The following is an 18,915-nucleotide window of genomic DNA, read 5'->3' as shown; positions in this document are numbered from 1 at the left end:
AGAGGTATTGTCGAACTTGTGATGAACTTGGGACGTGTACAAGTTAGTATTGTTGAACTTGTGTACTGATTGTCTCATGCACTTAACCTTCCTACTGACCTATTCGTTAAACCGACACAACGAAATAACTTGGCTCATGTGAGAACATAACAGAAGTGCCTTGTTCCATTTGCTGCCGCTTTGACCGCTGCGCCATGGCTGGGGGCGCGTCAGCCTTGTCGCGCCATGGCAGCTGGCGCATCAGCCTAGCCACACCATGGACGGTGGTGTGGCAAACCCATGCTGGGCGCTGGCCAGACTCCCTTCTGAGCGCATCAGCAGCAGCAAGATTTTGATGCATATAATTTAGGGGGTTTCGAAAGATCACAATGGTGAGAACAACTTTTTATTTATATATATATTTTTTAAAATAGAGCATAGACATGACACAAGGTTATTAGTGATTGGTACAGTCTTCTAGATAATGTTTGGACAAGATGGGCACCAAACTAAGACCCAAAAGTAATACCCAAATGTGTGACAATGACAAAAGCAAAAGCATTATATACCGAGAACGTAACAAATACATGCAAATTGTAGCATTATAATACCATTTTTGTGGTGAAAGTTTTATGAGATGACACAATATCCGTTTCAAAAATTAAACAGTGTTTGTTACATGGGTGCAATACATAAATAGTTCAAATGAAACACAATGCAGTACCGAGAAAGTTCTACTACATTACAAATACCAAATCTAAAGTATTGAACTAGCACATCTGTACCAATCCTCTACCAATCTTCAGTCTGAAACATACTGAGTAAGCAACTCATCGTCCGAGTACCAGTCCTCTACCACTACCTCATTACTGTGGCTAGGGTCACCTGCATTGCCCTGATCTACCTATCACCTGTAGTAAGCTGCCTCCGCTTCACCTACGGCCTCTGCGGCCTGAGTCAAGAACGCATCCTCCTCCGTCTGGCTCATGTGGCTATGCTCACCTGCATTGCCCTGATCTGTCTGTCCCCTGTAGTAAGCGGCATCCTCTTCATCTGCGGCCTCTACGGCCTGAGAGAAGAACGCGTCCTCCACTGTCTGTAAGCCCGCATCTGCTTGAGCAATAAGCTCGCTAAGTCTGCCAGTGTCTTCCTCAGCCTCCTCCGCCTACAAGCCCGCCTCCACTGGAGCGATGAGATCACTCAACCTGGCAGTGTTGTTCTCATCCATGTCCCCATCATCGGCCAACACAATCGGAGATTGGATGGTGCGAGCAGCTCGCGTTCTGTGCTCATCTAACTTCTTTTCCTCAAACCTTTCACGGGCCACCTCTGCGGCATGGTTCTCGCTACATCCAATCCCTTCATGTATAAAATGCAACCAGTTAGCAACACGATTATATTACATTTAAAATCAGGCAATGAAAATATAAAGGCTTTCAAGCACTCACTGGCACATAATGCAACAACATGGTAATTCAAGACCTGCATCTGTACTCTTGTCTCCTCCCTTACCTCCTTCCTTGCCCTCTCCTCCTCTAATGTCCTCCATCTCTCCAACCCTCATTAGTCAAGCCTAACATCGATCGAGTTACGAATACCGCGCTGTCTAGCAAACTCACGCATCTTTTGTTTGTGCTGTTTAACGAATAGGTTGACGTAGTACGGTCCATATCTCCTCTTCCGTGCAATTACTTGTCTCTCCTTCAGTTCATCCAAGAACTTAGCTTGACCATCATAACATTCCCACCTACATTTCCTAGTGCTCTGTTCAAACGAAAAATTATATCATATATGTCCTAACAAAAGAAACAAAATACGATTTCATGTTTACCACAAAAATAATCAACCTCATCATAGTCAACCATATGGCCGCAATAATAGCATATTACAAGCTCCGAAGGGACTAGACCGTAGTTGGATTTAACACCACATTCGCACATAACTGGAGGTGCTTTGTAAATTAACATTTCTTTCTTCTTTTCCTTTGCCTTTGGTGGCTCCGGCCTTGATTCTTGGGACCGTAGAGCCACTCATTGAAACAACACTTCGCAAATCCATAATGCTACAACATAATACTTTAGTACACACACATATAGAGATAAACATTTAAACAGATACACTTTTCACTTACTTCGTGCTTGTTCAGACACATAAACTCTAATGTATTCTCAGGGTTTATCACAGCTCGAACTCCGCATTCGCACAAAGAAGGTTCCTCGAGTTGTCTAATTGCGGCTAGGTGCTTCTCCTTAGCCGTCATTGGCGGGGGGTTAGGGAGGGTGGAACCCACCGCTTGAAGTGCTCACGTGGATATCTCCCTCTACACCAATCGTCGAAAAGGAGGTACCTAGGGTCAAACTTTTCTGCATCGTCGATCCACTGAAAGAAAAAACACCTCTCATGGACCTACACAACAAGATTCCAACAAAATATCAGTAGCCTACTTACACAAATGAAGAAAAAAAGATAGTGGAAATAATTACTTACATTAAAACGACTGCATGTGTAGAAGCAACACGCCGCTGTGTCTGGATGTCTCGATTGAAACACGTCGGCCGGGGAACCACATTCACAGCTAGGGACAGGGAGGTCAGGAGGGACGGAGTATCTTTGCTAGATGCGTCGGGGTATAATTCTCTAGGACGACCCCGTTTTTGCCAAAACTCGTCCCGATACATGTCTTGCATCTAACAAAACGGTTGTAATTTAACAAATAAAAATCAAAACATCGTAAATTAATGTCAATGAGAACCATTTGCATTACAACAAATAAAATATAACCTACACTTTAGTGTAAACTCTATCTTAGAGGTAAACATGCAAAATATATAAAAACTATACTTTGGTCACTAAAAATAAAATTTGGTACATCAACAGTGCGTCCATATATTTATCTATACTATAGTATAAAGAGCGTGCAAGCCGCCGAGTTCCGTCTCTCTCACAGATCACTGTTACCGGCACAGTCAACGTGCGGCGTGTTTTATAAACAGTAACGGATTTTCTGTGAACAGTAACGGGTACGAACAGTAACGGGTTACCATGAACCGTTAAGGAACACTACGAATTTTTTTTTTGACGCAATACAAATTTTTTTCCCCCACTATTACCCGCGCAACGCGCGGGGTTACCTGCTTGTTCACATATAAAAGTTGAGATGCAAACTCAAAAAAGCAAAATTCATATAAAAATTGACCTTAGAATATATGATAATCATAATTCTAACTAACCAATTAACCTTAACATTGGCAATCCTAATCCTAATCATTCAATCCAACGTTCTAACGAACTCATATTTTCCTCCATACCCTAACTGCACATTCAAATCCTTCGATCCACCGTGGAGACCGAGGAGGAGCTTCGGGGAAGGTAGGGAGGGGGCCGGCAAGGGAGGGAAAGTCGACGGCTGGCCGTGGGAGAGCCGGGAGGCAATGGCGCGGGCGCCGCGAGCGGCCTCACCTCGAGTCGAGCAGACAGAGGGAGGGAGCCAGCGCCGCAACGGGTAAGTAAAGCCTCGCCGTGCCATGATGGGTGGCGCGGCACCACCGCGCCATGATGCATGGCGCGTCGGCCCTGCCACGTCAGCGGTCGTCGCGACCGTTGACCGCCCCATGCAGCGCCGCCATGCATGGCGTGGCAACGTGAATTTGCCACGCCATGCAAACAAGCGCATCCAAAAGTATCACTTTTGAAAAAAAACAAATAGTATTAGAATTAAAAATAGTTTAAAAAAGTATTAAAAAAATTTGGAGCCCGGAGGACCGAGGTGGAGCCTGCCTGGCCGGCTGGACAGACTCTGCAGCAGGAGACGAGGAGAGACACCCGTGACTAGAACGATGAGCACCCAACAAGCTTTATACAAGGAAAGGAAAAGAAGAATCGAGGGAAGAGTTGGTGTCAACCGGTCGTCGTAACAGCTAATAACATGATTCGGGCGCGGCAGAGTTTGACATGCTGATCAAACGACCCCTCTCTCGCGTTGATCATCACCCGACCCTAGCCATTGAGGTTGAAATCTTTACCTCTAATCTAATAATATAAAAGGTGCAAGTCATATTGCGTGCTGTGTCAAGATATCAAAAGTCACCCGATCGCCGCTACTCGATGATGCAACGCATGCATGCGTTCCACAGGATTTCACTTCACTTGGCGACAAATCCTCTCTCTTTTTTATCGCGTTGTGTTTTTATTTTATTTTATTTTATTTATTTATTACCGACGAGGGAAGAAGATCTCCAAACAGACATAGAGAGCACTGGGAGGGAGCCAGGGAGGAGAGAGCCGTACCGGAGTCGGATGACCTGGGCGGCGTCGCCTTGCCGCCGGCGGACGGCTTCTTGACCGAGTCAGCCGCAGCCATGGTCGGACGAGACGGTGCCGCGGAGGAGGGACGGAGGGAGAGGGCCAGGGGCCAGGGCAGCAGCAAGATCGGCCTCGAGTGCCTTGAGCGGTGGGACGGTTAGATCGGACGGATGGGGATTTGGGAGGGAGGCGACGAACCAGAGGCCATTTTATAGCGACTAGATAGAGAAGCCACCCCGCGACGATGTCACGCTCGCCTCTCGTGTTACTAGCGCAGCGCAGGGGCAGGGCACGGACACCACGCGACGACGATCTTACCCGGCGCGCGCGCGTCCTCACGAGTAGCAGCATGCACCGGGATATACCGAGCGCACAGGGAGGATGTTGGCGAGGGCCGGAGCCTGGGCGGTGCACGCGAATGGATTTTGCATGCAGCCAGGCACTCGTATTATCACGCGGATCACGAAAAAACGAGAAGGTTTAACTCTGCTGTAAACTTTTTCTTGGTCTGTGCACCTAAAGAAAAAAAACAGAGAGAGTACTTGGAATCTTTCTACATACTCCAACACTATACTCCTGAATAGTACAAAACTTTATAGTTTAGAGCTCTATACTCATAATTTATAAACTTTGAACTATCACGCTACAAACTTTGTACTCCTAGGTTCAAAGCTTTACACTCAGAATTTATAAACTTTGAACTATCACATTATAAACTTTGTACTAATAGGTTCAAAATTTTACACTTAGACTTTATATAAACTTTGAACTATCATATAAGAAACTTTGTACCGCTAGGTTCAAAACTTTGAATCAGCATATTATAAACTTTGTACTATGAGATTCAAAACTTTAAATTATCACATTATAAACTTTATATTGCTAGGTTCAAAATTTTGAGATTTCAAAACTCTACACCTAAATTCATAAACTTTGTACCGGCTCATTTCAAAATTTGTACCGATATGCTATGAACTTTATACCTCAAATGGAACTTTGAAATTCAAAACTTTGCACTTCAAGTTTTGAAACTTTGTACTACAACATTAGAAACTTTATACTCCTAGACGCAAAATCTTATCATCACAAAAATTGGTTTGAAACATATCCAATATGGATCTACTTTTATAGATCTCGTTTTAATAAATATAATGGTGTTAACGAAATTAAAAATAGACACCTAGCAAGAAAGTTCTCATATTTTAAAGTTTGCGTAGAATAGTGTTTGGGGGAAGGGAAGCGAGGAAGGCCAAGTTCAGCCGTCCAGGCAAAAAGGACCCCAAACGCACGCCCAGCGCCGGATCGTGCCCGGCGGCTACGGAATTTCGGATTTGCAGGCAGGCAGCCGACACCGGCAGCCCTGCGCCCCGCCCCGCGCGTCGACCTTGTGTGCAGACTGGAAACCCGGCCCAGCGGGCTTCGTAATCCTAAGAATGCGCCACGGCTCAGGGCACACGGCTGGCGCAGCCCACCCACCACATGCTCAATAGTAAAAAAAAGTTCACATTGCCTCTCAACTTTTACAAAAGTCTGTTTTTCCTCCCTGAACTCTAAAACTGAAAGGGAGGAAGGCTAAGTCCAGCCGTCTAGGCAAAAAGGACCCCAAATGCACGCCCAGCGCCGGCTCGTGCCCGGCGGCTACAGATATTCGGATTTGCAGGCAGGCAGCCGACACCGGTAGCCCTGCGCCCCGCCCCGCGCGTCGACCTTGTGTGCAGACTGGAAACCCGACCCAGCGGGCTTCGTAATCGTAAGAATGCGCCACGGCCCAGGGCACACGGCTGGCGCAGCCCACCCACCACATGCTCAATAGTAAAAAAAAAAGTTCACATTGCCTCTCAAATTTTACAAAAGTCTGTTTTTCCTCCCTGAACTCTAAAACCGGATAAACCACCTCTCTAAATTATTAAAATCGTTCGTTAAGCGGTTTTCAAAGACAATTTTGTCTTTTTTCTTTTTTATTAATTTCGTCTGAATCTTTGAAAAATCACAATAAATCAAAAAAAAATCATAAAATAGAAAATCCAATTTTGTTGGACTCCACATGAGTATGTGTACACAGTGAATATATAATATGGTATGCTTTAGTTCGATTTTTTTGTTGTAACTTTATATCTATGCTTTTTTGTAATAAATTCATAGCTGTAGTTTCTACGGTTCAATTGTGGTGAAATTTTTATGGTAGAATAATTATTGTATGTTTGAACTGTAGTAAAAATTTCATACTCATTGGATCATGTATAACCTTAGTTATAGATAATGAGTATGAAATTTTTATTACAGTTTAAATGTACAATAATTAGTCCACCATAAAAATTTCACCACAATTGTGCCATAGAAACTGTAGCTATAAATTAATTATAGAAGAACATAGATCTAAAGCTACATCAAAAAAATTATACTAAAGCATACAATATTATATGTTCACCGTGTAGATCTACTCACGTGTAGTCCAATAAAAATAGATTTCCCATTTTATGATTTTTTTGTGATTTACTATGATTTTTTAAAGATTCAACCGAAATAAATAAAAAAGAAAAAGACAAAACCGCATTTGAAAACCGCTTATAACCCGTCAAGGACATGAAATAAACGGTTTTAAAAGTTCAGTGAGGTGGTTTACCCGATTTTAGAGTTTAGAGAGGAAAAATAAACTTTCGCAAAAGTTAAGAGAGGTAATGTTGACTTTTTCCTCGATAGTATGCCTGACATTGTGCTGTGTAAGTTCTATACTAAACCATTCAATCTGTTACACATGAAATCCTCCAACTTCATTGTTGATTATCCATGCACAATTACATGGGATATCTGCCAATTTCTGCAGCACGCTCATCATGTCTTCAACCGGCCACCATTCAGAGATATCAAGTTTTCAGAGTCACTGGCTAATGCACATGCTTACCCCAGTTGCTATTTGGAAGATTTGAATGCTAAAAAAATAAGGAAGTACTCCCTCCATATCGTATTTAGGTGTCGTTCTAGAGGCCAGGCCGGTTGCGGCAAAAGAAGTCGTTCACGATAACGAGGGCGATTTTGGACGCGATTACCCCTGGCTAGGCACGCGCGCCGTCCGTTCGCATGGCCGCCCGTTCGCATGGTCTCCTCGTCATTAATCGCGGACTCCTCGATTGAAGGGATCGCCTCAGCACGCAGACCGCCCACAGCACGCTCGCCGCCTGCCCTCACGCCTACTTCATCTCCCTCACGCTCCCCTGTGGATTCCGGCGGCTAGGGTTTAGTACTGTTCGGTTCGTTTAGTCGCTATGGAGACCGGCGGCGCGCGGGTGCTGGTCGCCGCGGACGGCGTCGGGCCGGAGTCGGAGGTGCTCGCCGCGGAGGACATCGGGCCAGAGTCGGAGGAGGTCGCCGCGGAGGACGTCGTCGACCCGCTGCTGTCCGTCCCGCTGGATTCGCAGGAGCCGGATGAGGTCATCGTGCTGCTCGCCGCGGACGGTGTCGTGCCGGATTCGTAGGAGGTCGCCACGGACGGCGTGGCGCTGGACTCGTAGGAGCCGGATGAAGGCAACGTGCTGGTCCCCGCGGACGGCGTGGCGCTGGACTCGCAGGAGCCGGACGAGGTGGTGCCGGAGTCGCAGATGCCGCCGGATTCCATCACGCTGGAGTTGCTGGACTCCATGGAGGTGGTGCCGAATTCCTTGCCGCTGGGGGCGTTTGTATGTGGTCGCTGTGGTCTCGTCCATGAGGATCGTGAAGCATGGAACCGTGCGCACTCGCGGTTCTATCCATGGCCTAGCCGTGGTCTCGTCCACGCGGACTACTCCATCGACGCCATGCTCGGCCGCATCAAGGTGGACTGCGAGCTTTTCATGGAGCATTACAAGGGCTTGCTGCCGACAAAGGACGACGCCAAAGCATCAGTAAGAAGCATGTTCTAGATAAATAATACTAAACTGTTACAAGAATGCCTCTACTACTAATTATAGCATCAATCAAATTGTTTCATGCAGCAAGAATGTCTACTAATTATAGCATCAATCTAATTTTTTCATGCAACAAGAGTAGCCTCAGCTTCATGTAGCAATGATGGATCACAAGGGATACAAGATGGCAGCCGATCTTCTCTTTCTAGTGTCTCTTTTTTCATGTGAGGTATCTTGAATTTGTTGCAACCTTTCACTTTCATAGCTTCCATCAAGACACCTTGTAGTGTTAGAAACATCCGGTTTGCAAGGCGTGGCGAGTACTCCAAAAATCCCTACAAAGCAATTGTGCAAGAAATGAATGAATGAGCAAATTTGTTGTTGAAAAAGACATTGAAATATGTGTGAACAATTTGATCAAATTACCTGTTGCACGGCTGGAACAAGTGCTTCAATTGTTTTTGCATTCTTCTTATATTGAATTGCTTGTATAGCTCGAAAAAAACCCAAATCAAGAATGTTGAAATCCGGAGAGTTTGGTGGTTGACAAATTAGGCGAATATCGAATCCTCCTAGCTTAGCGGCCTCACAAAAATCCGGATCATCCAATTTCAAATGAGAGGGTGCATTATCCTGTTGGATGAATATTGGTTTACCCACATATTCTCTTGGCCATTTCGCTCTAATGGCCGGCAACACTTGGTTGATCATGAAATCTCTAATCACGTCTCTTGTGATCGATGTAATGGGCTTCATAACCAAGTCTCCACGGACACGGCTGGTTCTCTCATTGCCTCTCATAGCCGGTTCATAACGAACAAGAGGAAAACATCCAATCTTACCATAAAAAATACAATTCCCATCCCTAAACCTTGGTCGAGCGCAAACACACAAGAACATGAGCCTAGGGATGTAGTTCTTGTTCTTACAAGTCCGATGGGGTTCATCTTCTTCGGATAGCAAATAATATCTTTCAGATTTTTGACATAGGTAGAACCATTTCTCATCAATGAACACAAAGTCATACAACTCCTTAAACCTTGGATCATCAAGCAACTCCCTATTAACCATGTCAACACACCATTGTAACCTAGACCTCTTGTTAGCTTCAGTGAGATATGGCTTGATGCTACCAGAGTGGTGCCTAAGGTAACCTTTTTTCAAATACCTTTGAATCTGCCATTTGCTCATATTTAGTGCGGTGCACACATCATCTATAGTCATTCTTTGCTTTAGAGGAATGTTTCTCAATGCTTCAAAATCAACAGGGATGTGCTTACAGCCTACTCTACCCTTCTTTAGACTAGAAACCACAGCCGGAACTGAGTTTGCAAGTTGTATTTTACCTCTCCGCCATACTCTCTGAAGTGACCGAATATTAAGCCCAAATTGCTCGGCAACAGCTGCAGTGCCATTCTTGCCTAGTTTCCCATTGTTGCTCCTAGCCAACAAAGCTTGATAAACTTGTTTTCGGAGGTGCTCAGACATTTCTTTCCTTTGGTGAGGTCATTGAACTTGTTCTTCCACGGTGGGGTTCTCCACAGCAGCATGTTCTGTTAAAACAAGCACGTTCATTAGTTCCGGTAGCATGATCTGTTAAAACAAGCACAATCATGCAACTTACAGACGACATATTCTATTCAAAAGATTGTGCTAACAAGCACTTGTAGTACGTACCAGCATGGTTCTGTAAATAATCAAAATCAACAGCTCCATATTCTGATCCAATTCAACAACTCCAATTGTAGTTCAAATCAAACCCTGTCTAATAGGCACGGAGTACTTTTGCATGGCTGCTGTAAAATATCATAAAAGGAAAGACCATTACCATTGTTATTCTGATCCTCCATCGGAGGCATGTTGAGATCGAACGCAGCGGCGTCGTGCTCGTCGAGGTCGAACGCAGCGTCGTCGTCGTTATCTTGAGGCTCATCGAGATGAAACGCAGCATTGCCGTCGCCATCTTCATGCTCGTCGAGGTCGAACACAGCGGCGTCGTCGTCATCTTCAGCGCCGGGCTCGTTCAGATCGAACCCAGTCCACAAATCAGCCATGCTAAGCTAAAGATATGGCTCAGTACTACTCAAACGAAGTGGCATGAAGAATGGATGTGGCGTGATGAACTGAAGGACTGCGGCGCTTTATTAAGCTGTTTGTAGGTATCCCAAACGTCGCCTGCACGAGCGCCATGCCGAAAAAATAAAAAATTGAATGGCACGAGCACCCAAACTCGATGGTACCGCGCCAAAACTGAAAGCAAACGCACGCCCAGGCGCGAGCGCGCACGGCGGACTCGTTCCGCACGTTAGCATGCAAAATAGCGAAATCCAAAAATATGTGCGCCCACTAGGAATCTAACCTGGGACCTTGGGGCACTAACAAATCTGCGCTAGCCACTCCAACTCTGATTCGTTCTCATATACAATGCACCCGCAGGCGTGTTTAATAGGGGCAGACAAGGAAAATACCCTCTAATTAATGACTCCTTGATAATCACACTCATGTCCTAAACGACTTTTAATTACGATATGGAGGGAGTATATGTTTTCAGCTGTATAGGTTCTTGGCTCAATTTGCAAGAGCTGTGGATGAGGTGTCCTCTGGCTAGTCAAACACATGGAGCAACACATGCTAGAGCTCGGGAGACTGACGACGGACGTAGAACTTTCTATGGGACTTGATGATTGTAACCCTTCTTTGTAATTTGAGGGTTTGTATGGTCAATTTATATGGTTGCGGGGATCAAGTGCAGTGATCAAGTGCTGGGGTGTCCTCTTCCCAGTCAAGAACTTGGAGCAGAGCAACACATGCTAGTTCTCCGATTGTAATATCTACAAATGCATTTCCGATAATATAAATGAGAAACTTAAATGGATATAATCTTGTGGAACATATAATCATCTGGATGTTCCCTTGTGTCCAACGCGTGCTCATATTTTAATATCTTGTTGTTTTCAAAGGACCTCATATTTTCCGTATCTTGTTTTCAAAGTAAAACACGTGCTTATGTTTTATTACCTCATTTGGTGGTCGTTAGTGATCGTGTCTCGGCGATCCGTGCGATCGTCTCGGCGGTCTGTGCAATCAAGCAAATCATCACGAACAAGTAATAAGTAGATGCAATTTACATGATAATCAAAGAAAATATTGATTAAAAAATATACATGTCTTGTCTGCACCGCATCTTCTTCTATGACTATTGGTGATCGCGTCGACCCCGAACACCGGCGGCCGTGTCGTCATTCTGACACGGTACTTTTACCAAGACAACGAAGCCTGTGTACTCATCACCGGCTATGTAAATGAATCGGATAAAACGGATATCACCGGTACATTTGTTTTTTTTATATATGATTTAAATACGGATAGTGTCAGCTATATCGGATAGGATACGATTAAATCTTAATATAATAAATATATGATTTGAGTATTCAAATATAAATATAGTATCGGATTTTGAATATCTAGACTCGGACATGGATAGATGAACTTGTCTAAACAGATTTGATCTCAAATACGGTCATAAAATATGCTTACCATTTGCACCCTACTCATCACGGCAGTGGCGACGATGGTAGCGGCAACGGTGGTCTGGTGTGTATCTCCTGCCATGATGGGCATTGGCGGCTATGTCCTAGTCGCTCTTCCATGGGTTCTTAGGATTGAGGCGTTTGTGCGACGGCATGAGGTAGCACGTTCCTGATTTTACGAGAAGAAAACTATCTGATGCTGAGAGAGAGAGATATGCGCTTGCAACCAAGCCGAGCAAGGGAGCCCAAGACCTCGGAAAAGGAGCCGCGAGGGACCTGCGCTTCGCCTGGGCGCTTCGGAGCACGTGGCTTGCATTCACACTGGCCTGTACGGAGACGCCGTGAGGTCGGCCTGCATCAAATTTTCTTCGTCCCATATTTCGTAAGGCCACGTTCGGCTTATCACATATTCAGCTTCTTCGACTTGTTTTTCAGATGGAATAATATTTTTCTCTTACAACAATTCAGTTAAAACAATGTTTTTTAGTCAGTTTCAATCAAAATTCAGCAAGCCGAACAGGGCCAAGATGGTGGCCTGAGTTAGTTCCTCCCCTAAGGTTTACTCTCTGTTACATCGAATATTTAGACACATGCATGAAGTATTAAATATAGACTAAAAAATAGCTAATTATATAGTTTGCGACTAATTTGCGGGACGAATCTTTTAAGTCTAATTAGTTCATCATTTAACAATGCGGTGCTACAGTAACACATGTGCTAATGACGGATTAATTATACTTAATAAATTCATCTCGCGAGTTACTGACGGATTCTGTAATTTGTTTTTTTATTAGTATCCAAACATTCCATACAACACTCTCATATGACACCCGATGTGACATCCTAAAACTTTACACTCTAAATTTAAACCAGGCCTGCCTGACTCGACCAAGGATTGAGAGAGAGGGCCCATCCCCCGCAAAGTTTCACGCCAGCACGACCTAGGGAGTTATTATTATTGTTTTATTAAACTATAATAAATTTTGTTCAAATACTACCTCGATTCAAAAACAAAAGTAATTCTTCGATCCTCAAATAGTAATGCTAGGTTGAGGGCATCCGGACGAACAGATGGACCGACCCCACGCGCGTAACGTCTAAGAGAAAAGAGAGACGTGTAGTGCAGTTACAGTCAGACGGACCCGAATCCATCCTTTCTGGTTTCTGTGGGGCAGTGCATGGGTGCGTGTCATTCAGGGTGCAGTTCGGGGTGCATGTGGCTGGTGGGAAATCGTGCATGCGCGTGACCATGGAGTCAGGCTCCCTACTGCGTTCGCTGCTAGATAGAACAGCCGGCCAGGGCCCTAGCCGCACGCGCCGAGGGCCGCAGGCCTCCCTATCACGCATGCCCTCTGTTGCCCTAGCCTGGTGCTTCTTGACGTCCTACTCTTTTCTTTCTGTGTTGTCTACGCCCAGTCCAAGCTGCCCCTGCCACATGCTGCCTGCAGCGTTGCTGCTTGACCGTCCGGATTAGCCAGCTATAGGGCTACCTAGGCCGCTTGCCTGTTAGTAAGAGGAGCGTGGGTCCACATCTGCATGCGTCGTTTGCTGCTTCCGTGATGGTTGACCATTGCCATTGGTAGCTGAGTGCTGGCCCAAATTGTTTTGCCACTCCATGGCACCGAACTCCGCATGTTAGATGCGTTTTAGATGTATGTTTTATTTGGATGTTGCATATGTTGCATTGGTTATATACGTGTGTTGCAAGTGTATGTTTCAAACGTTTCATATGTTTCAGACGTATATTACAAGTATTTTATCTGTATATTTTATATGTTGCAATGGCTATACACGTATGTTGCAAGTGTATATTTCAAATGTTTTATTTGTTTCAAACGTATGTTGGAGTATTTTATGTGGATGTTGCATATGTTATAGTGGCTATACACATATGTTGCAAGTGTATATTTTAAATGTTTCACTTCTTTCATACGTATGTTGCATCAAGTGTTTTCATTAGTAGGCACAATATATTTTATGTGTTTCAAACGTATATTTTATATGTTGCATCTGAATATTACATAAATGTATATCTAGTCCCCATCTGTATGCACGTCCACGGACGCGTAACATAGAAGCGAAACGAGGGACACAATAGCATGCAGGGGCACGAACGTGGGTGGTTCCCACCTGTATACACCGGCGCGCAACACAGAACGAAGCAAAACCGGCAGCAGGAGGCACGGGCTGGGGGGGGGGGGCGCTGGGGCTGGAGCGCTGGCGGGCGGGGCTGCGCGTGGGACGTGAGCGTGTCGGGCATCGGACGGTATCAGGCAGGATCGGACGGCAAGCAGGTAGTCACTATGGATGACCAGTGTTGTGTGAGAAGAAATCGGAGGGACACTATTGAACTACAGTGCAGTTCGCCAAAAATAGAGATCTTCGTGTGTGTGTATATATATATATATATATATATATATATATATATATATATATATATATATATATATATATATAACTGACTCCGTCCTAAAAAGAATACAACTATGGATTATGTGTCATAAAAAATAATTCACGTTTAACCAAGATTCTAGTGAATAATATTCACAGTTATGTCTTTAAATTAATTTATTATAAAAATACATTCATAATTAATCTGATGGTATTTATTTGGTATCATAAATATATATTTTTTATCTATAATTGATTAAATTTAAGGTAGTAAAACCTGATACTATGCTAGAATTGTATTCTTACGAACAGAGCTAATACATGACAAAGACTCGCGGCCTCTTATATTGCTTCCTCCCGTTATAAAATATTTAACCTGCCTTGGCAAAGTACCTGCCACAATATTTGTCCATGATAATTAATACTATAAAGACTACAAAAAATGATTCCAAAGAAGAGAAGTAGTCTTTGTCAGAATATTTATAAGGTTCAGTCTAGAAAATCGTTATCCCAGTGCAATGCACGGACATATATCTAATATATACATAAAAAGACTCACAATCAATTATTACTCCCTCCCATTATAGAATTTAACCATAGCTTTGAGCGGATATAAGGTGCTCGCGGACTAGCTGTGGGGGTATAACTCCGGATATCCACAGGGGCGTACATGGGCCGAGCTACCAAGGGAGGCCCAGCCCACAAGATCAAGCCGCGCGGGGCACGGCACAGGTCGGCGTGCGCCGCAAGATTACATGAAGAATTGTGGCAGAACCGTCTAATCTAGTGCCTTCCAGGAGTACTTGTCTTCTATTAGATCCTAAGTACTCAAGAGAAGACACTAAATTATACAGTTCCATCGAGTACACCCCATGGGAGAACCCAAAAATCCATATTTTTCCATCAGAATCACAAATAAGAGAATAAAGCTTACAGCATTTAGCCATTTCTTACATCACATTTTATGCAACAACAGAGTATAATATTTATTGTTTATAACAACGAAATATAATCATGTTATCAAAGTTTCAGCAGAAATAAAATCATTTAATGACAAGTTAAACTTTAACATGATGATCCGTTATATACATCATAACAGGTTATAAGTTTTTCCATTGTAAAACATTTTGGGTGGAAGTTTTAAATAACTCTGTGTCCGCATCGTTAAGGAAATCCTTGCTGAGCCTACCAGGAGGTTTCCACACCCAAGTGTCAGCTTTCCATGTTCCTGTCATCTGCAATAGGGTAGAACAAACCCTGAGTACTCAATTATACTCCGCAAGACTTACCCGTCTGGAGAAAAAAAAAGACTCCAAGGATATACAAAGCTTGCTGGGTTATGGGTTTATTGCATTTGCAAGAGCATTACTAAACACGTATCCTTATATTCAATTTTATTAGCAGTCAACATTAGTTCATTAACTAACCATTCTATATAAGCACCTGTACTACTTTTAAGCAGGCGGTACGTAATCAGAATCATTTTACCATCTTTCATCTTTCGTTTCTTACTACGGTGCTAGACTATAGACAAGTTATACCAGATTACCCGACGATTCGTGAATCAATGTGCCTAGTTAGGTACCCCGAAATACATGTCCCGCTTGTACCCCAGGCACAAGCAGAAAGAACCCACCACTCTCCTATCAAGGGGTCTAGGTCCTCATCCAAACTTGGACTTCAAGCCCCCACACCTGGGTCCCGAACTCAGTGTGGTGCTTAGACCTCCACCATCCCCGCCTCCAATCAGTCGATCCGGAAAGAGTCGGAACCCACAACAAGAGAGCAAGGTACCGGGGTAGGGGTTATGCACCGGGGCTTACCTAGGTAAGATATAACCAAAAGTTGGCATCTCATCATGACGACACGATCACCAAGTCACCATCTTTTCTGCTACTCCGGTCATCTCCACGGTCCATCGTTGTTTCTATTATGATATAGGTGGATGCAACACATAGATGTAAATAATCAACGACAGCCGAAACTCTTAGAAATTCAATTACGTCTCACGAGCTAACGAGATAGCTCTAACGTGCTAGTCTACATATCCACGTCGTCAAGTAAGGCTCGTTCTCGGAAAATGTTTTCGTTCATCAAACCCTCGATTATTTTTTACATTTGATTGATTAAATATATATTTTTGTACTAGGTCTCATTTAGTTACCTTAACAAATTAATTCCTATGGAGCTACAAAAATTACAGTGAGCACCTAATATTGTTAGAAATCTACAGTAAAAATTTCAGAGCCCACACTATCACCGATTTACCACAACAATTCCTACAAGTTTATATTTTGATAATATTAAGTATCTCAATTTAATTATATAGCTTCCAAGAATATTATAAAACTATGTGAATAAAATATACTAGCAGATATATCATGATTTTAGAAGTCTAACAAAATTAGTTTCATAATTTTTGGTTAACTGCAAAATTTTATATTGAATTTACAAATTTACCTTATAAGTTAAATTAGAAAATGCTCTAGAAATCGAAATGGGCCGGCCATAACCGATTTGGCCTGGTAGCCCAGCGCGGGGCGGCCACGTGCGCGTCGCGATGGCCCAGCGCAGCCCAAGACCGGAAGGCCCACTGCGCGCTCGCATTATGCAAAAGAACCCCCAGACTAATTGGTTTTTACGTGGCACCTCGGATCACTATTGCACGAGAGACGTACTTTACATTAAGGACCTTGGAACATGTTGCCTTCGCAACGGGGCGGTACCCGGCGCACGCACGCACGACGGCGCTGCACACCGGCGGCAACAACGGTTACACCAGGTGAGGTTGACCCGCTGTGACAGGAATAATGGGCCGACCACCATCTACGGCCAAATCCGCAAGCATGAGTGGCGGTTAGGGACTTAGCGGCGTACTGCTGTGAGCAGCAGCGACTAACTGTAGTGGCGGCGCGCCTGTTTCGATGAACCTATGCGCTCTCGGAAGGGAAGAGGTGGCAGTGGAGCATCATTAGCTCACCTAGGTGCACACTCCAACGACGGTTGAAGCAGGGCAGCGCTGGAGCAGGCTATCCACGTGCGTCCACACCGCACGGCGACACCTCGAGCGTGGCACCGACGTGCCACCGCTCCAATGATGGGATACCAAACCAACCTGTCATGAGCACCAGCTAGAGGGTGTCAACACGAGTCTAGAAACTCCACCAATTGGGCTCTTTCCCCATGGATAAGGACTTACCCCCGATCCACGGGCTACGACGGCGCCCATGGCCGGTGGTGGGCAAAACTCTAAATTGGCGGTTGGTAACACCTGGCCGGGCATGGGGAAGATGGAGCGCCTAATTGACCTCCTATGCCACTTACTGGTGCGAGGAATTGGACTGGGTGGACCTGAGCTAGGTGAACCACTAGGCGACGGCCTGGTGCTCTGGCCAAGGTCGTGCCGTGGAGATGTACGCGAGTGAGCTCGAGTGGGTTAAGATGACGGCTTTGACCGATAGCTAAACTAAGAGCACATGCACATGGGTGACGCGATCAGACATCTTGTTGCGGTGCGCTTGAATGAAGTGGCAACACCTAAGCGGCTCACCGACGTCAGCTAGTGGAACACGGTGAGGCAGGGAAAACGTCCATCGTCGTTGTGTCTGACCCTCTACTCGTCACGTCGGCAAGGCTCCGGCCTGAGGACCAGGCGGGGTAGGTAGAACAAGGGGTGGGGCGAGCACCATGTCCTTCGCACGACACAGTCGCATCCATTCCACGGCCAGCGGCCAGCCGTGCAAGCACGACACGCATGCAGTGGTGGGACCAGCCATAGCCAGATGGGACCGGCCAAAGCTAGGCCATAGGCGCTACACAACATCACCCGAGCGTGCAAGCTGGCCAGTGGCAGCAGCCTGGCCACGGCCTAAGCCCGGTGCCAGTAGTGCCCACGCGTGTCGTGATCATGAACACCATCCGAAAGACTGCCCTAGGTGACATGCACATGTTTTAAAGCGTAGCAAAAGTTGATAACGATCATAGTTGAAGTCCAACTAACTCCCTATCGTGAAGTCCACATTGCCAACATCCTAGCAACACCATCGTCATGACCATAGAGCAACCAGGGAAGGAGATAGATGGATGCCAATATGAGCTCGTCGCGCCGAATGCCCGTTTGCAAGCAGAGCGCCAAAACCTGACCGCAACGCGTTCTAGCGATGTTAGGGCAATTTTAGAGCGGACAACGTGACATTCAACACAATGCCGACCTACACCATGCTCGTGTACTCACCTTGGTGCAACCAACTGTGTGGAAACATAAAGTTAGTGTTTAGGAATTTTTGTTAGAAATTAAATGCCAAAATAGCATTGTCTAGCACCCTTCATACTTAGAAACGTTAAGGTTTTCAGTTAGGACTAAGTAACCATTAACTCTTTTATCGCAATTTTTAATAGCTCTAAACCTTGCTAACCTCAACCAATTAATACTTCATGCCAAAGTCCATACCTTATACTAACCCATGAGAGCAAAATATTTAAGCACCATTTAACTAATCCGCTCCATATAATTCACCAAAAATGGTACTTTAAACATAAATTCAAGCGTTTGCCGATTTAACAAAAGGAGCTTATCTTACGTCAAGTTAGATTTTCATTAGCGCATTAAAGTAAACTAACTTACTATATTTATAGATCTACCTCTCAGGAAATAATCCTAGTGCTTAGCGAGCTCGTAACACCAGAGGTGTTACAACCAACCCCCCTAAAAAGAATCTCGTCCTGAGATTCGGAGCAAGAATCAGAAGAGGGGAAACACGATTATATTTTGTAGATCAGAAATTACCCAAAAGATTAGACGACGTCGAACGCTAAACTACATAGGGATTTAA

At 44.7% G+C, this 18,915-nt stretch overlaps 1 long non-coding RNA gene across 1 annotated transcript; it reads right to left on the bottom strand.

The window, feature by feature from the left end:
* Nucleotides 1-688: 688 nt before the first annotated feature.
* LOC136463475 (uncharacterized) lies at nucleotides 689-4,430 on the bottom strand. The gene is made up of 6 exons (XR_010761027.1): nucleotides 4,267-4,430; nucleotides 2,467-2,666; nucleotides 2,111-2,385; nucleotides 1,827-2,041; nucleotides 1,428-1,743; nucleotides 689-1,338 (listed from the first exon to the last, which is right to left on the bottom strand). It is a non-coding gene; the product is annotated as an uncharacterized lncRNA (long non-coding RNA).
* Between the last annotated feature and the right edge of the window lie 14,485 nt (nucleotides 4,431-18,915).

Source organism: Miscanthus floridulus, chromosome 7 (assembly GCF_019320115.1).
Source record: "Miscanthus floridulus cultivar M001 chromosome 7, ASM1932011v1, whole genome shotgun sequence".
NCBI classification, from domain to species: domain Eukaryota; kingdom Viridiplantae; phylum Streptophyta; class Magnoliopsida; order Poales; family Poaceae; genus Miscanthus; species Miscanthus floridulus.
Note: the sequence above shows the minus strand (reverse complement) of the source record. Positions and strands in the feature narration are given on the sequence as shown.